We start from the raw sequence: 15270 nt of genomic DNA, 5'->3' as shown, positions 1-15270 counted from the left end.
TACACTCTGTCAAGATATCTCTTTCATTGCTCTCCCTCCCTGTCTCTCCCCCAAGTTCCCACATTCCATCCTCTCCCATCCCCTCTCATGCCCTCCCATCCCCTCCCCTCTCAGTTTGCCCAGGAGATCTTAACCCTTTCCCCTTTCTGGGGTGATCCATGTGTGTCCCTCTTAGTGTCCCCTTCTTTACCTAGCTTCTCTGGGGTTGTGGATTGTAGCCTGTTTATCCTTTGCTTTGCTTCTAACATTCACTTATGAGTGAGTGCATACTTTAACAAGGTAACATGATTATGACTTTCCAAGACATTCCAAATTTCCCACTACCCATTTTTGGCAAAATTTAAACTTCTCTGGTCACTAAGGGTAAACAAATACCAAACAAACAATTCTCACATAGCTATGTACATTGCCAATGCAGTTCCCATGTGTTTAACCAGTTTGAAAATAAATTAAGGGAGCATCCAGGATCTGAATCTTTGTGGACTATGGTGCTTCTCACTGGAAGTATATGACTATCTGAAAACATTATGAGATAGAACTTACAGGGTTTTTTCCCAACTATCTCATGTGAGATCTGAAATCACTTAAGTATATATATGCTTAGCAATGGATAGATGTTACCAGTTTCTATATAGTGTGTGTTTTCTATTAATATATATATATATATATATTTGTGTGTGTGTGTGTGTGTGTGTGTGTGTGTGTGTGTGTGTGTGTGTGTGTGTAAGAAAGAAAGAGAAAGGGGAGAAGGAGAGGGAGAGAAAGAGAGACTGATTGATTGCTGGGGTGCTATGAGTCTGAGATTTTCAGCCTACCCTTTGGCACCTCACGTTCTTGCTTTTGTGGCAGGTCCTTAGGTCGCCAGATGATGTATTTTCATTGAGGGTACTGGTTGTCAACCACATTGTAAGCGATAACGACAGTCCTGGGCCTGCCTGGATTGTATTGCTTAGCAACACTTGGCAACTAATGAGTGGCATTACTTCTTTCTGATGCTTCACAGTAGCATGGTCAGGTTGTGTGTGTGTCTCAAGTCACACGTCTTTGTCTGCTGTGTTTGGGGTGTTGGCATGGCTGAAAGGCATCCCAGAGAGGATGTTCCCTGAACTGTTGAGGGGAAATGATTGACACTGGGCACAAGTGCTTTTGTGTAGGACTTTGGCAGGTCAATATTGGATTATTTCCCAAAAAAATGCTATCCAAATCTAACCAATGCACTACTGAGCAATGTGCCAGTCTGCTCTAGAGGCCCAGTGGATGTTTAGTGCCATTCACTGGTAGCTGCTGGCATGTCCTGATCATTCCTTTGTAAGGCTCCAGGGCATTGATTAAAAATAGTGCTTTTGTACTTGTCAAAATTAGGAAACCATGGCATTTTTTTTCTTACAAAAATAGCTTATGTTAGATTTCTTCAGCTCTCTTGAATATTGATGTAGACTCCACCTCTACTAGCTATGACTTTTTAAAACCCGGAAGTCATCCCAGCAAGCATCAAATAACCCCCAGAAGTACTTTAATGCATATAATATGCTAATGCAAGCACATATAATTAAACTATTAGAAGCTGGGCCTGTAGTTCTTGGCATGCTTTATAGAAAACTCAGTGATGGTTTTGCTGTGTGATGTGGTTTTTGATATGCTTTAATGATATCAGGAATGTTCTCTCTATTTGGCTTTAAAACAGAATGGTCAATCCATGTTCTTACCAGCTGACCTTAGTTAAATTCCTGAGCTTCTCTCTGCCTTGATTTTGTTTTGAATATGCTAGTTGTTCTAACATCTGCATGCCACAGGAATCCTATGTGAATCAGAAGGGATAACATCAGAGAAAGTGTCTCATGAACTAACATGAGGGGTAGCGGATGTTTCCTGCTACCCCTCTGCCGCCACAAAGGTATCCTGATTAATATAATTATCCTTATGTCTCCATTAGAAACACAACCATTCTATTATGAAGCATCAAAAGAAATATGAACACTCCCTCTACATCTGTAGCCTATGAATAAAAAGTCCACGGATGATTCTAAAGTGGAGACACTGGAGTTTTGCTCTCCAAGTGAAAGTTGAGTTTGGAATTGCTTTGAACGAAGTGATGTTCCTAGAGTTCAAATGGGGGTTGACTCAGTGGCTAAGGAAGCTCACTATCAACCCTAGTGACTTAGTTTATTCTCCAGTGCCAACATGGTGGAAGGAGAGAACCGAGTCCTGACGGTCTATACACACACACACACACACACACACACACACACACACACACTCAAAAAGTTATTTAAATTTTAAATAAACAAATAAAACTTGAATGGCATCACAAACTTATTATTAATTTGAGTGTTGTCCCTACTTTATTAAAGCATAAATGTCAAAATTACATCATGATGGACAATGTAATGTTTTGATTTATGTGTCATGAGCACTGTACATTATTTTCAAAACTCACCTCCCAAAGTCTATGGTTAGTCTTCCCCATTAATGCTGAACACTGGGGTTCTATAGTAGTGCCTAGGAGTCAGAGAATGGCCAGAATGTTGGTTGTTTATACACGTGCCACAGCTTAGCCCTTTGAACACATAAGTCAGTTAATGAATTGAGTGAAAGAGAATGGTGAAATCTCACCTCTTTCTATTACTTTCTCTCTCTTTTCCTTTACTATTTTTCTTCCCCCGCCCCTTTTTTCCAGACAGGGTTTCTCTGTGTAGTCCTGGCTGTCCTGGAACTCATGCTGTAGACCAGGCTGGCCTTGAACTCACAGAGATCCGCCTGCCTCTGACTCCCAAGTGCTTGGATTAAAGACCAGCGCTACCACTGCCCAGCTCTTTTTTTTTTTTTTTTTTTTTTGAGACAAGAACTCTGTAGTTGATGCTTATCCTCCATCTGATTGTCCACCTCAACTCTAAGTGCTGGGATTACATGTTTACAACTGGATATCAATGACTATTCTTAGTATTCCTTGGTGTGTGTGCATGCATGTGTGCGTCTGGGTATAATGCTGGTTTTTGAGCCTAAGGGCTCCTTTTGTTGTTGTTGTTGTTGTTGTTGTTGTTTTTGAGATAGGGTTTCTCTGTGTAGCTTTGCACCTTTCCTGGAACTCACTCTGTAGACCAGGCTGGCCTTGAACTCACAAAGATCCGCCTGGCTCTGCCTCCCGAGTGCTGGGATTAAAGGCGTGCACCACCACCACCCAACTTAAGGGCTCCTTCTTCTTGAGCAAGTATTCTGTCATTAGCTATAGCTCAGCCTTTCCTGCTTTCTTCTGATGCTCAGGATTCCAAAGTTCATTGAATATGATTTTTAAAAAACATTATGTGGCATCACTAAGAGAACAGCTTTGCAACCTGACAATTCTTATCATTTGTGTCCTAGGAAGGGCAAATACAAAACATTTTTTTAAGAAAAGATGTTCTCTCTCTCTCTCTCTCTCTCTCTCTCTCTCTCTCTCTCTCTCTCTCTCTCTCTGTGTGTGTGTGTGTGTGTGTGTGTGTGTGTGTGTGTGTGTGTGTGTACATTCATGTAGGTACTCATAAAAGCCAAAAGACAGCATCAGATCTCTGGTTCTAGAGTTACAGGAGTGGACGCTAGAAACCAAAGTCAGATCCTCTGCAAGAGCAGCAACACCCTTAACTGCTGAGCCATCTTTCCAGCCCGATACTTAGCACTAGGGCAGGGAGGTGGGGGTGCTTCTTCCTCCCAAGAATAGCTGTTCCTTTTCCTATGAAATTAAATCAAATCATTTTCTAGCAGGTATGATATACTGATAGTTACCTGCCTTCAAAAATTTTAAGAAGACAATTTCATTAAGATGTGTCCTCAGACAAAAGTGCAATCTGCTTTATGTCCTTTGAGGAGGACACTTTCACCTTTGCCAGGCGTAGATGGAGCTCCAGCTGTGTGCCAAGCACTCTGCTGGACCCAGGGCTCAAGTAGAAGGAGCCTTAGGGTTCATGAAGAGACAAGCAGTTGCTGATCTGCCATTGAGAATTCCTTACTCACTCCACAGTAGTCCCAACCTGGGATGCTTTGAAATGTGAAGACAAAAAGTCATAGTACGGGCGGCTCTCCAGATTTGAGCACAAAAGAGACTCCATGACTATCGTTTGTGCAAAGAAGTATAAGCAGTAAAAGGAAGGGGTGGCAGAGTCCAGTGCTGTGTACAGGGAGGGTGGACGAGAGTTCAGGTGAATGAAGTAGAATGTTAGCGATTCCTATGTTTCCAAAGCAAATGGAGAAAGTGAAGAGGATGAAGGTGAGTGGTGAGGAGTGGTGTATTTTGAGGAGAGAGGGACAATTTTAGGCTGGTCTTCAAGCTGCTGTCAAGACATGGGGGCTGGTAAGTCTTTCAAATCAGTTTTCACTGCATCAACAGAGACCCACTGCCCCCTGTCACTAAGGATTTCTGAGCCTGTCATTACGTTTAGGAGCACTTTTCAGCTAAGGTGAAATTGATACCAGGCTATCTCCCTTTATGTCCCGTACCTCTGCACGTTGTCCCTTTGTTTTCTGCAATGGGAATGTGGAAACGTAAAAGAACAATGTTAGATTTTCTTCATTAAAAATATGGGAGGAAAAAAAAACTACTGCATTTATTATTGTGGCTACTTCCAAAGAGGTAGCTAAAATTTTACGGAGGCCTCGTTAGCAACTCTACATCACCCAGCAGTACCGCTGCTCTAGAAATCTTGTCTGCATATAAGCAGGAAAATGAAGCACACAGTGGAAATTCTGATTATTTCAAACTTCAGACTTTCTTTTAAAGTAATAACTTTAATTCGCTTCTTTCTGGCATAAACTTTTTCATCCCATTATGTCAAAAAATTGTATTATCCATCCATTTGTCTGTCAGAACGTCTCCCTGTGGGGCGATAGACTCCTGGCTTCCCCACTCTGCAACTCCCCATTACATCCTGCTATCAAGAGTCACAATTTTCCACGAGAGTCTCTGGTGACTTTTGACAATGTTTTACAGAGAACTAGACCAGGAATCGCAGAGTTAAAGGAAGTCTTCCATTCGGGCAATGAATATGTAATAGGCATTACAGTGTCGGGATTCCAAAAAGTGTAAGGTTCATTAAGTCTTTCTAAAGCACAGACTTCCGTGTAGCTTTGAAGGAACCTGTCTTCACAATGGCATTAGCAAATGGCACTTTGGGGTCGAGAATATTAATATCGCACATTAAGGAACAAATTTGTTTAAATGTTGTATAGCTATACATAGACGCTGATGATCCAGAAATAAATAAAAAGTGAATAGTTGTCCAACTTTGTATGTAAATTGCCTTTTGCTTATATACATAAGAATGCTGTTTTCTCCTAAATTCCCTCATATTAACAAGCAGGAGTGTAACTAATATATAAACTAAAGTCATTCTCTTTAATGAGAATGCTAAATATTTTAAAGAAATGCACGACTGTGAAATATTGTCAAGGGCATTTTATACTTAAGTTTAAGAACGCTTATGACTTAACTGTTGAATTATTTAACATATTCAGCCTGGAAGCACTATTTATGTGTGTGTTTTAATGTTCTTACTTATGTTAGCTTTTCTTTGCTAAGGATTTAGGACCTTTGATTTCTGTTTATAAAATTTACATTTTTTAATCTCTTATTTCTATGTATTTCCCATTTGACTGTAGCAACAATATCCAGAAGGAAGCAGGTTGGGGAGATCTCATGACGCTTGACACAAGAGCTGTACATAAAAGAAATCTGTACCACACTGCTAAGGGAATGAAGTCAACTTTGGAAACCCAAAACAAAGGGCTTGTTCAATGAAATACTAGTGTAATGAAAATGATTGCTGTAGCAGTATGTACTTGGTTTCCCAGCCCTTCCCAAGAATCACGGGGGAAAGGGAACCATGTCGTCCTGTACAATCCTGGAATCCCATGCAATCAGTATCTGCTGCTTTGAATTGTCAGCTTCTATTTTTCAACTACGCATTGTTTTGCAATTATTGGCCAGACTCGGCTCCATCAGAGCAACATAAAAACACATTTTCTCTCATTTTTCTTCAATTAACCTTGATTTATAGTTCTTAAGCATAGAAGGATCCCTCAAAGATTCAGAAAGGAGTCTGGGTGGAACCCCCATCAGTGGTGTTCAGGAAATGGAAATCGACAACCAAAGGCAGTGTGAGGGCAAGCTTTACTTGAGCAGGTCTCATTAAATTCCACTCATGCAGTTGATAATAGAAAAGTAGTCCAGGTGATTTGGGATGGAAATGTACCTAAGATTTTACTGGAAGCATTTGTGATTTCATAAGAGCTACATTTGAAGAGAAAGTGGTCCAATTTTAAGGCTGGTATGTTTTGGGGTCTTCTGTTATTTCATTTTATAAACTATACATATACATGTATGCATAGTCTGTATATTAAATATATATGCCATTATTACCAATGCTACTGAGCAAAAGTGTAAAAGGCAAAGTAATGAGGCCTCTAAGGGATGATGCCTCTGCTACAAAGTCAGGGGAGAAACTGAACGCTTTTTCTGGGCATCGATTCCCACTTTTACTTAATCCTGTGTTTCCCTAAAATGAGTTCCATGGGAATTATTACACTTACTTTAGAGAGGGGTACCCCAATTAAACGAGCTTGGAAATGTTGGATTAAACAATAGTTAGTAAAAATTTTCAGTCTTAAGTATATGACTGTGCTTTGTGACTCCTTAAGTAAGGTAAGAGCTAATCATTTTCCAAACATCATTGGTTACAGATCTCACTCTATCTCTCCCTCTCTTACCTCCCTCGCTCCGTGTGTGTGTGTGTGTGTGTGTGTGTGTGTGTGTGTTTGTGTGTCTGTGTGTGTGTGTGAATGTATGTGTGTGTGTGAATGTATGTGTGTGTGTGAATGTATGTGTGTGTGAATGTATGTGTGTGTGAGTGTGTGTGTGTGTGTGTGTGTGTCTGTGTGTGTGTGTGAATGTATGTGTGTGTGTGAATGTATGTGTGTGTGTGAATGTATGTGTGTGTGAATGTATGTGTGTGTGAGTGTGTGTGTGTGTGTGTGTGTGTGTGTGTGTGTGTGTGTGTCTGTGTATGTGTGTGTGTGTGTTCCAAGATTTATCCCGGGTAGTGTTCCACAAAACATGTTTTGGGAAATTGGTTTCTTTTTGTACAAACTTAAGGAATCTAGCCTATGAGGTGTGTTCTGTGCTGGAAGTTCATTGTTTTAAAGAAATAAGGCTCATTATCAACCACACTTGAGGAAGAGACTTTGCAAATTTATATTTATGTCCCTAATTGTTACAACATCTAATGTATATATGAGGACAATAAACAGGTGTTAAGTGAGTGATTAAAAAGTAAAACAGTCTAATGATTTATATCTAGGTGCATTGTGCAGGGAAGTGTTGTTATTCTTATTTACTTCCTACTATAAGGAGACACTACTACACTAATTCCCTACATATCACAGTTGCCCAATCCTTCTAAAACAGAAGTTGGTTCAAGGAAAAAGCTACAGGAAGAGAAGTAATTTAACTGCATGCCCAATTAAAAAGATGGGGAGTCATTTACGTACCCATATGGGTCACACACTGATGCTCCATCACCAACTGTAGGATTTATGCTATTCACATTGTTCCCTTTTTTTCTTTTGTCTCACCACAAACATGCACAAAAACACACAAACAACAATTCCATCAAAGAAAGACATAAAGGGGTTTGGCTAAGGCTAGTTTTACAATTAAATAGATGGCAGAGAGTCAGTATAAGGCTAATCGGTCTAAAAAGGGCTACTCAAATCAACAGAGCACCTCATGAACATCAGACATTGTCACCATACTCTAGAGCTGCCACTTTCAGTCTTGAAGAAGTCTCAAGATGTGTGTTTTTTCTTACATGTTTATATGAGACCATATACAAAAAAAACCTGTGTGAATTGATATATTAAGTTTATCAATATAAATAATCATATTTTGGAAATATACTAAGATTCCTAAACAACTAATGGTATCTGGATACAGCACTAGTTTGAATTAAAAATGGTGGTGGTACACACCTTTAATCCCAGCACTCAAGAGGCAGAGCCAGGCAGATCTCTGTGAGTTCGAGGCCAGCCTGGTCTCCAAAGCAAGTTCCAGGAAAGGCACAAAGCTACACAGAGAAACCCTGTCTCAAAAAACCAAAAAAAAAAAAAAATGAATATGTTAGGATGAATGAATGCTGGCTAAAGTCACTAATCACAAGCCATGTCCCTGAGGATATTTAGGTACAGAAAGATACTTCTGTGATTCCTGCACTTTCTCCTCAAAGGTGGGAAGAGTTCTAGATGAACGTGTCCTAGTTGCCTTGTTAGCTCCAAGCTCCCTTCACAATTTCATCTCCTAAAAGAAAAACACTATTAGGAATAAAAAAACACCATTGATTATTTCATAGGATAAGCAGGAAAAACTCCAGTTGGGTACAAAGAGCAACCCAGAAATGAAGACTCAGTGAGTGATGCACACAAAAGGACGGCCACTGTTTCCAGGTCCCCCCCCCCCAGGTCATCGCACCAGGATGAGCATGCTGAGTCTTTCACTTAAGAGTGAACCTACCACAAACACAAGTCAAGCATCAACATTCTGTGAACATCTCTGCGGTGATAATGATCACCCTAGGCAGAGGTTGTCCCAAGTCAAGTCTAAGGTTGAAACTCGAGATGAGCTAAGGCAAGCAAAGTTCCTTAAATAGGTTGGCTCCAGGGCTGAGGAAGAGTCCACAAGACAACTTCTGATAGTAGATCAGGAGTTTTTCCTCCCTGTCCACTAAACTGTAAGAAACTTGAGAGAAGAAATGGTTTCAGCCAGTTAACTCTAACACTGAGTAGCTCCATCTGAATGTGGTGCTAACTTTATACATGCTAAAGAACTGAGTTAAATGTATTGCTGCTCAAGCTCACTCCCTCCTGTTAAAGGAGGCAAAGATGGAGAAGCTGTGTTGATTTGTGTCCTTTGGGCAACTCCAAGTAAAGAAAACTCTGGGTGTTCAAAACCAAACAGAAAGCCATGTGATTCTCCAGAAAACAGAAGTATAGTCTCTGCAATACTGTGATTGTCCTCATCATCTGGGATCAAGTTCTCACCATAAGTTATTATCTTCCCAGCAATCCAAATCGTCTGCTCACTAGTAACTCAGTTCAACCTACCCGTGGGTCAGTGGCACTCCTGCTGGTGCCACTGAGGTAGCTTGTGACTCAAAAGAGCTTTAGGAATTAAAAAAAAAAAAAAGCCAAGTCTTGGCTTAATTTTAGGAGTCGATGTTTTCTTAGCAGTACAAAAGTCAACTGACAAGGGATGGATTCATTCCAAGATGTTCAAAAGTTAAAACCTGATTAGGTCACTATTGTCAATCAGCTCTTCAGGAACACTTCCAGAATCTGGCAGTGGGGAAATGGAGCCAGCTAGATCCTAGACAGTACAGGGGTCTGGCACTGAGTAGTGGCAGTACAAAATTATTTGCCATATAGAAACTGACAGTGAACAAGAGACAGAAGCTAGCTGCCAGTAAGTCAGTGTCAGGGATGCAGCAGTTAAGCAGGTGGACCACCCAGCAGGTCCATGAAATAACATGACTCTAGCAGAAAAATATGGGGCAGGATCCAGACAAGGAGGTCATTAATGGAAAAGTATTAGAGTAGGAAGTGAATAGTGACTCCAGAAAAGTTCACTTAGACACTTGAGTTGAAGGAGGTTAAAATGGTACTCAGTTACGACTACAAAGATGTAGAACAAGAGCATGGCTTAGCATATGGGCTAGGGCAAAAAGTCAATGACAAATTTGCTGAGTAATATGGTAGATATAAATGTTAAAAGATACTGGGAATCTTTGAGCAATGAGAGGGACATTTTTATTATCTTAGTTATGGCAATAGTTCTATAAATATAGAAATACTTCAAAATATATCAAACTGTATACTCTATAAATGTACCATTATTGTATGCCTTAAACCACTTTAAAAAAAAATTAATATAAGGGGTAAAAAAAGAAAAACAAACCTAATCAAGGCCTAGATGTGATGCATAACAAACTAAGTATGCTTAATTGACCCCGTCTCTGCCCAGCTTTCACTTACTGAGATAAAACGAATCAAGGAAGACCATAGTGGAGTGACTTACTGATGTGTGAACTGACTTTGCCTATAATATTTGAAGAGTTCTAATGAGAGGCAATGGTGTCACAGGACAGATTATCAAATGTTATGTCTTCCTGGGAAGGGCACAGATGCTGTATTCCATGAGTCCTCATATTCATTTCTTTCATGTGTTTATACTGCATTTCTGAGAGACTCGAGAAAATGATGTGTATGCTACCATAGCAGCTCATCTCTCTCTGGCAGACTCCTGAAATTCAGGCTCAAAAAACCCATATAAAATCTGAGGAGTCATTTATGTACTTACAGTGATTATATTATTTTCAAACAAAAATCCTTGAGTCTGGCTGCCTAGGTAGTCTCTCTGTCCAAGGCTAGAACCTCATGGTAAGAACAACCTCATCAAAAGTCAAAAGGAGTCAGAACACAGAGAAGCTGTAGATAGTTGGCATCTAAGATGTCAAGCATGCTCATCCTAACTGTACCCTGTAGGTTACCAGGCAGAGGTCCCTTCTCTCCTGAGTGGTACATCAGTGAGCCAAGTTTGAATCCCTCTTTTTCTACTTATATACACATCATTGATCCTTCTTCTGGTAAATACTGTTTGTGTAGATTTCCCAACATGATTACTCAGCTTATAGCCAGGTACTTGTGAGCATGAAAGCCATTTCAACTTTGTGAAAACCTCTGGTTGGTGGACGCCCTCATTTCATGGGTATAGGATGAAGAAGGTATAGGGTATAGGATGAAGAAGGTATAGGATATAGTATAAAGAAGGTATAGGATATAGTATAAAGAAGGTATAGGGTATAGAATGAAAAAGGTATAGGGTATAGGATGAAGAAGGTATAGGGTATAGGATGAAAGGAGTGGGATAAAGACTGGTTTCCCAGACTGCATTCCCCACACGCCTTTCCTCAAAAGCAAAGTTTGATAGAAATGAGAACCGTGTTTACGCTGCTAGCCATAGAGCACAGAGTGAGGGTGTACAGAATGAGTAGCATGGTCCTCAAAGCAGTGGCAGTCACAGCAGAGGTAACTCATCCATGGACAATGTCAAAGGTTGCACATTATATCATGTTGTAGTCCAAGAAATAGTGCAAGGCCAGTAGGGAAAATAGAAGTATCCTTTTTCACAGATGAGGAAATGGGTTGGGAAAGACTAGCATATCTTCTCAAGGTTATTTGTACAAAAAAGCAGACATAGGCCATCAAGTTCCAAAAGCTGCATTCATCCCTGCTCATCACTCCGTCATTATATTTCAAATACCAACCCTCTCCCACAAATGTAGGCACAGACACCCATCTCATTGTAGACAGTAGCCATTCTACTTGCTATTGTACCGAGAATATGAACTTGGATAGACTCAGGTCATCTGCACAGGGGCATATTGTGAGATAAGCAGTGGCTAAAGCATAGGACTCCACATAATCTAAATAAATGATTCCAACTTTACTTCAGGGTAAAACACACAGGCAGGCTATCTGCAATTTCCTGATCCCTTCAGAAGAGCATGTTCTTCAAATCTTCAACCAAGCACACCCCATGTCCACAGGCTATAATGTCCAATCTGGGTTTCTTTACAGTAGAGGAAGAAGATCTGAGACATTTGTGAAACAACCGGAATTCAAAGTGCTTTGAATTTTAGTAACTCTTGGCCCTCCATACTTGTCACATGTGTGCTCAGTTCAACAGCGCCTCTCTCGGTGCCTTGCTTTCCCTGATATTACCAAAGTGTGTGTGTGTTATTGTAACAGGGGGACATTTCCCTTCCTTCTGTAGCCATAGTCCATCAGTGAGTGATATTTAATTCAATTACACAGTAGTGAGAACATAACAATTGGCATAAACCTATGGGAAAATAAACATCAAACTATGTATAGCAAATAGTTTTGAAATAGTGGTGCAAAGAGTAGCCATTCTAGCATCCTATCCAGGGGACACACTCATCAATAAAGTCTGGGCACTGTCTGTGTGCTCAGAGTGAATAGAGAACACTGCGATTGGTTCAAGAGTTGGCCCAGAGGGTAAAAAAGCTGTTGCTGTGTAAGCATTGAGACCTGAGTTTGAATCCTTAGGGTCTATAACTTCAGAGTTCCTATAAGGAGAATCCCTGGAAACTTGGGCCAGTCAGCCTGGCATACAGACAGATGAACAGCAAAAGAGACCTCATCATAAATAAGGTGGAAGCCAAAGACTCCTACATAAATGTGTGAACACACACACACACACACACACACACACACACACACTGACTTGAACACGCACATTTGTTAGGCAGAAATGTATGCAAATAGCTTGTCCTGAATTTTGAATTTTGTCCTTGCTTATATAATTTAGCATATGATGTGGGAGATTGTTTCATATATTCCTGCACTGTCTGAAACCTAAACCTAACTCAAAGCCCAAAGATAATTCTTCAGAACACAACAACAAAAATGAAGAAAACTCTCCTCTACTGCATGAGTAACTGTGCAGGACATGTCACATAACAGATCCGCCAGCAAATGACGTTGCCAAGAACATCAGATGCACAGAACAGGCACTGCCTAGAAAGTGTGCGATGTGCTTGCTGCCTTCCCTGAGAACCCTGTAGTTGTGCGGCTCTTCCCTTTAGAACATCTTATGGAGAACGTAGTGGTAAATGCGAAGGTGCTCAAACAATACACATGAGTGTGATGGGCTTCGAATGGGCACTCTCAATACCAGCAGTGCGCCTGCCCTCTCGCCCGCCCGCCTGCTGCCCGCCTGCCTGCCCGCCTGCCCGCCCGCCTGCCCGCCTGCCTGCCGGTCTACCTGCCCGCCTGCCCGCCCGCCTGCTCGCCTGCCTGCCTGCCTGCCTGCCTGCCTGCCTGCCTGTCTGCTCGCCTGCCTGCCTGCCTGCCTGCCCGCCCGTCTGCCTGCCTGCCTGCCTGCCTGCCTGCCTGTCTGCTCGCCTGCCTGCCTGCTCGCCTGCCTGCCTGCCTGCCTGCCCGCCCGCCTGCTCGCCTGCCTGCCTGCCTGCCTGCCTGTCTGCCTGTCTGCCTGCCTGCCTGCCTGCCTGCCTGCCTGCCTGTCTGTCTGTCTGCCTGCCTGCCTGCCTGCCTGCCTGCCTGCCTGCCTGCCTGCCTGTCTGTCTGCCTGCCTGCCTGCCTGCCTGCCTGTCCGCCCGCCCGCCCGCCCACCCGCCTGCCTGCCTGCCTGCACCACACACACCTCACATGGAAACTGCTGGCAGCCCTGAGCCATCTTGGCTCACACACTCAGATATTTTTAGGGCTTTCAGGGCAGCAAGCCCCACAATAATGCTTTGGCTATACTTTGGCTACTATTCACAAGCGTCATCCACCTTGGGATGCCCTGAAGGGAACCCCAAATTAGCAGCTTTTCTGGCTACTCCACATCAGAATCTGTAGAGGAAGGAGAAACTGTTCTGGTAGCTGCCGTCCACACAAATCCCCCATTAGCCCTAGAGATGATCCACTTGGAAAACGGCAATATTTTTGTATGCTGGCCTCAAAGTCCCTGCTTGAAGAATGCTTGTAGCAAAGCTGCATTTCCTCTTGGAGGGTTTTTTGAAGAATGCATGCAGGTAGGAACCAGTTTTCTCTTCCAGAACAGCAAGGGCTATCCGTCAATCTAGTGGCAAGCCGCTCATCAAGTTCCCTCAACAAAGGGTTAGGGCAGTGAGCCCTCACAATAATGTGGAAACAGAAATATTACAAAGTAAAGGCTTATAAAATAATAAAAATTCTACTTACTCCGGATACCTCCCTATGCCTTTGGCAAAATACCTTAAGCATTCCACATACGGCGGGCATTGTCTTTATAAGATGGCACCTCATAAAACGGTATTAAATATCACCAACGGGGCTTCATATTTCATCCAGCAGGGTTTAGGCCAGGCATGTTCTATATCACACATTATTAGAATGACATCTGCTTTGCAAGTTGTGTACCCAGGAGCCTACCCGGATCACTCATTTCAGCGCTCATTCTGGAGGCTTCTGTGCCTTCATAATGCCTAATATGTTTAACTCATTTTGAACAGAAGTCTAAAGCCTGCCACGGCCCTCTGGCCAAAACTGTAGCTGTCAGGCAACGCGGCCAGCTATCAAACATTCTTCATTTATCATTAGCGGTGATGCAGTTGTACAGGAAAAAATGTGCCCAGTGTAGAGAGAGGCTGTCAATTGTCCCCCTATACAGCTCCTCTTCTCAAATAGGGACATTTCTCTGTGGAGGCCTTGCCATTACATTTTGTTCCTTTCCCCACAACACTGAATTTATAATGCAAAGAAAATGGGGAACATATATTCATCCAAATGGCCTCTCTGCTGAGAGATGGGAAAGGAGAGCGTCGAGGGCTGCGTCACTGCAGGGTTGTACGTGCCGTCGGGGGAAATTAATAGAATCAGCCTGGGAAGAGGGAAATGGGGCCCACAGGTTTTTGTGCTGAGGTCAAATCTGAATATAAAGGCACATGTCTCACAAGTTGGAATTCCCGTAGAAATTGCCACCAAAGTTGGACACATACCCACCTTGGGAAACAAATTCGCCAACTTCCAGCTCCTTTGACTGCTGTCCAGGATCAAGTGATCCTTATGCCACTGTAAATGGTGCTTCTAGAATCAACAAGCAGCCCCTGAAAACACCCAGAGTTTTCCTAGACATTTGCAGCATTCTGAGGGAACACTTTATAAAGTCAGCCAGTGTCCAGGGTGGTGCTCCTGGCAATAACAGGCATTGAATGACTGGGTTCATGACATCTGCTGGGATTTGAAGTTCTTCACTGGCTGGTTTATCTTCTGGCCCATTTAAGCTCTCCACCAAGTGAGGCACCCTTCCTACAGTTCTGCTATGAGGAAGAGAGTAAGGCAAGCATGCTTGAGATGCCCCCAGGTTTGTGCCCGTACCTTCAAAGAGAGAGGCTGAGGGCATTAGCAGTGACAACACATTGACTTCAAAGGAGAGACTTGCTGAAGCTTTATTCCCATGGTACTTCTGTCAAAGCAGAGTCATTATCCCACTTTACGGATGGGAAAACAGACCACTGTGCCTGAGGCCACAGACAGGTATCATTCCTGGGAAGATGAAAGCATTACCTGCCTTCTGGATGCTTTCCAACTTCAAATTCCTTTCTTCCAGCAGTAACTGATCTCGGGTCAGTAATCCGCAAACTTCATGGGGGTGAAGACAACCATCAGAACAACGGAGCCCTA

This window comes from Peromyscus maniculatus, chromosome 10 (assembly GCF_049852395.1).
Source record: "Peromyscus maniculatus bairdii isolate BWxNUB_F1_BW_parent chromosome 10, HU_Pman_BW_mat_3.1, whole genome shotgun sequence".
Classification (NCBI taxonomy): Eukaryota; Metazoa; Chordata; class Mammalia; order Rodentia; family Cricetidae; genus Peromyscus; species Peromyscus maniculatus.
This window is presented reverse-complemented; position numbering follows the sequence as displayed.